Source organism: Rutidosis leptorrhynchoides, chromosome 4 (genome assembly GCF_046630445.1).
Source record: "Rutidosis leptorrhynchoides isolate AG116_Rl617_1_P2 chromosome 4, CSIRO_AGI_Rlap_v1, whole genome shotgun sequence".
NCBI lineage: Eukaryota > Viridiplantae > Streptophyta > Magnoliopsida > Asterales > Asteraceae > Rutidosis > Rutidosis leptorrhynchoides.
In genome coordinates, this window is record NC_092336.1 from 130,425,903 (window position 1) to 130,432,836 (window position 6,934).

Sequence of the window (6,934 nt, forward strand, 5' to 3'; positions counted from 1 at the left end):
AAACGACCAAAAAGCTCAAAAGTACAAAAGACAATCAAAGAGGTTCCAATTATTGATAAGAAACGTCTCGAAATTACAAGAGTACAAGATTCAAAACGCAAAGTACAAAATATAAAATTGTACGCAAGGACGTTAGAAAATCCGGAACCGGGACCAGAGTCAACTCTCAACGCTCGACGTAACGGACTAAAAATTACAAGTTAACTATGCACATAAATATAATATAATATTTAAATAATTCTTATAATTATTTAATATATTATATTTATTTAAAACCGTCGGTAAACAAAGAGCCAAACTCCTCTGAGCTGTAATTTCAAACTCCGCGACTCGCGGAGTTTGAAGGCAAAATTGGCCGCGAGTCGCGGACCCCCAAAATGAGAAACTGCCTATAAAGCCAACCGAATTCTGAGCATTTTTTTTATCATCTTTTTCTTCTTCTCCTCATTCATACGTAAAATATATATATATATATTTTTAATTTATATTTTAATTTTAATTATAATTCTAATAATAAGGGTATGTTAGCGAATGTTGTAAGGGTGTAAGTCGAAATTCTGTCCGTGTAACACTACGCTATTTTTAATCATTGTAAGTTATGTTCAACCTTTTTACATTAATGTCTCGTAGCTAAGTTATTATTATGCTTATTTAAAACGAAGTAATCATGATGTTGGGCTAATTACTAAAATTGGGTAATTGGGCTTTGTACCATAATTGGGGTTTGGACAAAAGAACGACACTTGTGGAAATTAGACTATGGGCTATTAATGGGCTTTATATTTGTTTAACTAAATGATAGTTTGTTAATGTTAATATAAAGATTTACAATTGGGTGTCCCTATAAATTACCATATACACTCAATCGGACACGATGGGCGGGGTATTTATATGTACGAATAATCGTTCATTTAACCGGACACGGGAATGGATTAATAACCACTAGAATAATTAAAACAGGGGTGAAATTATGTACAAGGACACTTAGTATAATTGATAACAAAATATTAAAACCTTGGGTTACACTCAGTCGACATCCTGGTGTAATTATTAAACAAAGTATTAAAATCTTGTTACAGTTTAAGTCCCCAATTAGTTGGAATATTTAACTGCGGGTATAAGAATAATTTGACGAGGACACTCGCACTTTATTTTTATGACTGATGGACTGTTATGGACAAAAACCAGACGGACATATTAAAAAATCCAGGACAAAGGACAATTAACCCATGGGCATAAAACTAAAATCAACACGTCAAACATCATGATTACGGAAGTTTAAATAAGCATAATTCTTTTATTTCATATTTAATTTCCTTTATTTTATATTTAATTGCACTTCTAATTATCGCATTTTTATTGTTATTGTATTTAATTGCACTTTTAATTATCGTACTTTTTAATTATCACAAGTTTATTTTATCGCACTTTTATTATTCACAATTTCATTATCGTTATTTACTTTATGCTTTAATTTAAGTCTTGTATTTATTTTTAATATTTTACATTTGGTTTTAACTGCGACTAAAGTTTTAAAATCGACAAACCGGTCAATAAACGGTAAAAACCCCCCTTTATAATAATAATATTACTTATATATATATTTTTATTTTTATAAAAGTAAACTAATATAGCGTTAAGCTTTGTTTAAAAAGATTCCCCGTGGAACGAACCGGACTTACTAAAAACTACACTACTGTACGATTAGGTACACTGCCTATAAGTGTTGTAGCAAGGTTTAAGTATATCCATTCTATAAATAAATAAATATCTTGTGTAAAATTGTATCGTATTTAATAGTATTTTTTGTAAAAATATAAGCTATTTTATATACTACTCTGCTAAAACACCAAGTATTTTTGGCGCCGCTGCCGGGGAATCTCTTAAAAGCCGGAAGCGCAACGCTAATATAAAAAAAAATTATGTATTTTTAAGATTTTGTTAAATATTTAAGTTTTATAAAGTTTCTTTATTTTTATATAAGTTTTATTTAAGTATTTTGTTTTTATTTAAAAACATATAAAAAATATATATATATAAATCTAGTTTTAAGATTTTTATTTATAAAATTATAAAGTAATTCTATTTTTATTTAAGTTTTAAATATAAGTTTTTATTATACACATATTTTTTTTTATATAAACAGAAAAAATTAAAAACAGAAAATAAAAAAAATAATAAATAAATAAAGAAAAACGCGTTGAATTTAAATAACCTGTCAGTTGAAAACTGGAACCCCGCGACTCGCGGGGTTTGATGCCTTGAATACCGCAACTCGCGGAGTTTCTCTGACGCTGACAGAAACCCTAATTCAGTATTAATTACGAGTAATTATTAATAATTATTATTTTAAACCCTAATTAATTATTATTATTATAATTAGTTTTATTATAATTAGTTTTACTTTTTATTTAATTTGTTTTATTTAGTTAAATTAGTTTAATTAAATTATAAAATTAGTAGTTTTATTAAATAAATAATATAAAAATAATATTTTTATAAAAATTGTACTTTTTACAACTTTTTGTATATTTTTATATTTTGTCCCTTTTTAATCGTTTTAGCGTAATATTTGTATATTTATCTCATATTTAGTTTTAAACTTAGTTTTTGCCATAGTTATTTTTACTTCTAGATTTTTAGGATTTGCCGTAGAATTCCTTAAGTGCTTTTTCTTTAGACTAAGATTTAGGTACTTTAGAATTTTGTGACGCCTTTTTAAGTTTTAGTTTCTTTTTAAGTTATTTCCATTTGGGATATAGTTTTACTTGTAAGCTTTAATATTTTTAGATGACTTTTACCTATGTATCAATTATCATTCCAATTAGTAATCTCAATTTGCGATTATAATTTTAAGTTAGTTGTAGTAATAAGGTTAGGTTAGTCAAGTATTTTTAAGTTTTATAAGTTTCTTTTATTTTTCCGTCACCTTTTATCTTTCTTTCTTATTTTTCTTTTTCTAGTTTTTTCCGACGAACTCTTTTTCTTTCTTATTTCTCGCTATTCTAGTTTTAGGACATAGATTTTTATTCTACTTCTTATCTAAATTTCTTAAAATTACGAAAATTTATTTTAAGTGGTTAAATTGATAGACATCAAAATTTTCTGGTTCGTAGTAATAGTTGGATTTGTACGTGGACCGGGTTATTGGAGCCAAACAGTCCTCAATTATATTGAGACCAAACGAATCCTGCCCCTCTGCTGCATCTTTTGGCTATTCGAAACGTGGGCAAAATCAGAAAAGTCTATTGATTGGATAACTTATTATAATTTTTCTTTCCTTTTAAAAAACTAATAGGATATTCAGTGAATGCACCGAGCAAGACGTTCACCACCTTTTGTACGTTCACCACCTGTAACTAGATCAAGACATTTAGCAAATATAACCGCCGTTGATTTTTCTTTAGAATCGTCATCCAGTCGACCAAGTACTTCAGTTCAAAATTCCGATAATCCATTTTTTGAACCCGACATCACAATTGAGAATCCGGAGAATATTCAGGAACGGTTCGTAGATCCTGAACCACTAAACTTTCCTCCGGAACCACCAATCATTCAAACAGAGATTGTTGGGGAACGAACCATTAAATCAGAATCCTCTAGTGATTCCGATTCAACAAATTCAATTATGGAGAATCTGGAACCTTTAAGTATGGAAGACCGAATGAGAGCTAAACGCACTGGCCAAGGTTACGCAATTACTCATCCAGACATTAATGCGCCAGATTATGAAATCAAAGGACAAATTCTACACATGGTGACTAATCAATGCCAATTTAGTGGTGCGCCGAAGGAAGATCCAAATGAACATCTACGTACCTTTAATAGGATCTGCACACTATTTAAAATCCGAGAAGTGGAGGATGAACAGATATATCTCATGTTATTTCCCTGGACTTTAAATGGAGAAGCCAAAGATTGGTTGGAATCGTTACCTGAAGGGGCGATTGATACATGGGATGTTTTAGTTGACAAATTTCTTAAACAATTCTTTCCTGCATCTAAAGCCGTAAGACTTCAAGCAGAAATTGTTACGTTCACACAGAAACCAAATGAAACTCTATATGAGGCGTGGACAAGATATGGAAAGTTGTTAAGAGGATGTCCGCAACATGGTCTAGACGCCTGTCAAATAGTACAAATATTCTACCAAGGATGCGACATCACTACAAGGAAAGACATAGATATAGCAGCTGGTGGTTCTATTATGAAGAAAACCGAAACTGATGCTTACAAAATTATTGATAACACTGCTTCCCACTCACATGAGTGGCACCAAGAAAAAGACATCGTTAGATCATCTAAAGCAGCTAGAGCCGATTCTAGCCATAACTTAGATTCCATTTCCGCAAAGATAGATGCTGTGGAGAGACGAATGGAAAAGATGACTAAAGATATTCACTCAATACGAATTAGTTGTGAACAGTGTGGAGGACCACATTTGACAAAAGATTGTCTCAGTATTGAATTAACAATGGAACAAAGAGAGAATATTTCATACATAAACCAAAGGCCTGGAAATAATTATCAGAATAATTATCAACCGCCAAGACCAATTTACAATCAAAACCAGAATTATAACAGAAATATTCCATACAACAACCAACAAGGTCCTAGCAATCAACAAGTATCCAATAATACTTACAACCAGCAAAGACCTAATTTTCAAAACAAACCAACACAACAAACCGATGATAAAAAGCCGAATTTAGAAGATATGATGACGAAGCTAGTTGAAACTCAAACGCAGTTTTTCACATCTCAGAAACAAACTAATGAACAAAATGCTCAAGCATTTAGAAATCAACAAGCTTCTATTCAAAATCTGGAACAAGAAGTGAGTAACCTAGCAAGGTTAATAGGTGAAAGAAAACCAGGAAGTCTACCTAGTGATACAAATGCTAACCCCCGGAATGAAACAGCTAAAGCCATTACCACAAGAAGTGGTACAACACTTAAACCACCTGAAATACCTGTAACTTCTGATGAAGCTATTCCTACTCCACAAGAACCACAACCTGATCAAGATAAGGAAAAAGAACCGGTAGTTGAAAAGGTTAATGAAGATAACACCGTTAAGGCTAAACCTTATGTTAAACCATACCAACCACCACTTCCTTACCCGAGTAAAATGAAGAAAGAGAAACTTGAAGTCGAGCAATCCAAATTCTTGGATATGTTTAAACAGATAAATGTAAATCTTCCTTTCATTGATGTGATTTCAGGAATGCCTAGATATGCTAAATTCTTGAAAGATCTAATTTCAAATAGAAAGAAAATGGAAGAACTCTCGGCTGTTACTATGAATGCTAATTGTTCAGCAGTGCTGTTGAATAAGATACCAAAAAAACTATCTGATCCAGGAAGTTTCACAATTCCATGTTTTCTGGGAAGTCTTAGTTCAATAGAAGCATTGGCAGACTTAGGTGCTAGTATAAATCTAATGCCGTATTCACTATACACTAAACTAGACCTTGGAGAATTGAAACCAACAAGAATAAGCATACAACTAGCCGATAGATCAATAAAATATCCTAGAGGGATAATGGAGAACATGCTAGTTAAAGTTGGTACTTTAGTATTTCCAGTAGATTTTGTTGTTCTGGACATGGAAGAAGATTATCAAGTTCCTCTCATATTAGGAAGACCATTCTTAAACACGGCTAAAGCAATGATAGACGTGTTCGGTAAGAAACTGACCCTAAGTATAGAGGATGAGAGTGTTACCTTTTCAGTTGATAGAGCAATGCAACAACCACAATCTGCAGATGATACATGTTATTATATTCAAACTATAGATGCACATGCAGAATTATTAGAAGAATTTCCAGAATTACAAGGAACAGGAGAATGTTCTTTAGGAGAAGGTAATGAACCAATTGATGAAGCTGAAATGTTAGCTACACTTATAGCTAATGGATATGAACCAACAACAGAAGAAATTCAAATGCTAAAAGAAGAAGACAGATATCGATACAAATCATCGATAGAAGAACCTCCGAAATTAGAGTTAAAGCCACTTCCAAACCATTTGGAATACGCTTATTTACATGGTGAATCTGAATTACCTGTAATAATATCGTCTTCTCTTACTGAAAATGAGAAATCACAACTCATTTCTGTGTTGAAAGCTCATAAACCAGCCATTGCATGGAAGATTCATGATATTAAAGGAATAAGTCCTTCGTATTGCACACATAAAATCCTTATGGAAGAAGGTCATAAAACGTATGTGCAACGCCAACGAAGACTAAATCCTAATATGCAAGATGTAGTAAAAAAAGAGATTATTAAACTGCTAGATGCAGGTTTAATTTATCCAATTTCTGATAGTCCATGGGTAAGCCCAGTTCAATGCGTGCCTAAGAAGGGTGGCATGACTGTCATTACAAATGAGAAAAATGAGCTTATTCCTACTAGGACTGTAACAGGATGGCGTGTATGTATTGATTATAGAAAATTAAATGACGCCACCAGAAAAGATCACTTTCCCTTACCTTTCATAGATCAAATGTTGGAAAGATTAGCCGGAAATAGTTACTATTGTTTCCTAGATGGATTTTCCGGATATTTTCAAATTCCAATAGCACCCGAAGATCAAGAGAAAACCACATTCACGTGCCCTTATGGTACTTTTGCTTACAAACGCATGCCATTTGGACTTTGTAACGGCCCTGCAACCTTTTAAAGGTGTATGATGGCGATTTTTCACAACATGATAGAAGAATGCATGGAAGTATTCATGGATGACTTTTCAGTCTTCGGTGATACATTTAAATCATGTCTAGTTAATCTGGAACGAATGCTAATTAGATGCGAACAATCAAATCTAGTTCTTAATTGGGAGAAATGCCATTTCATGGTTAAAGAAGGCATCGTTCTTGGACATAAAATTTCAAAAGAAGGAATTGAAGTGGATAGAGCTAAAGTAGAT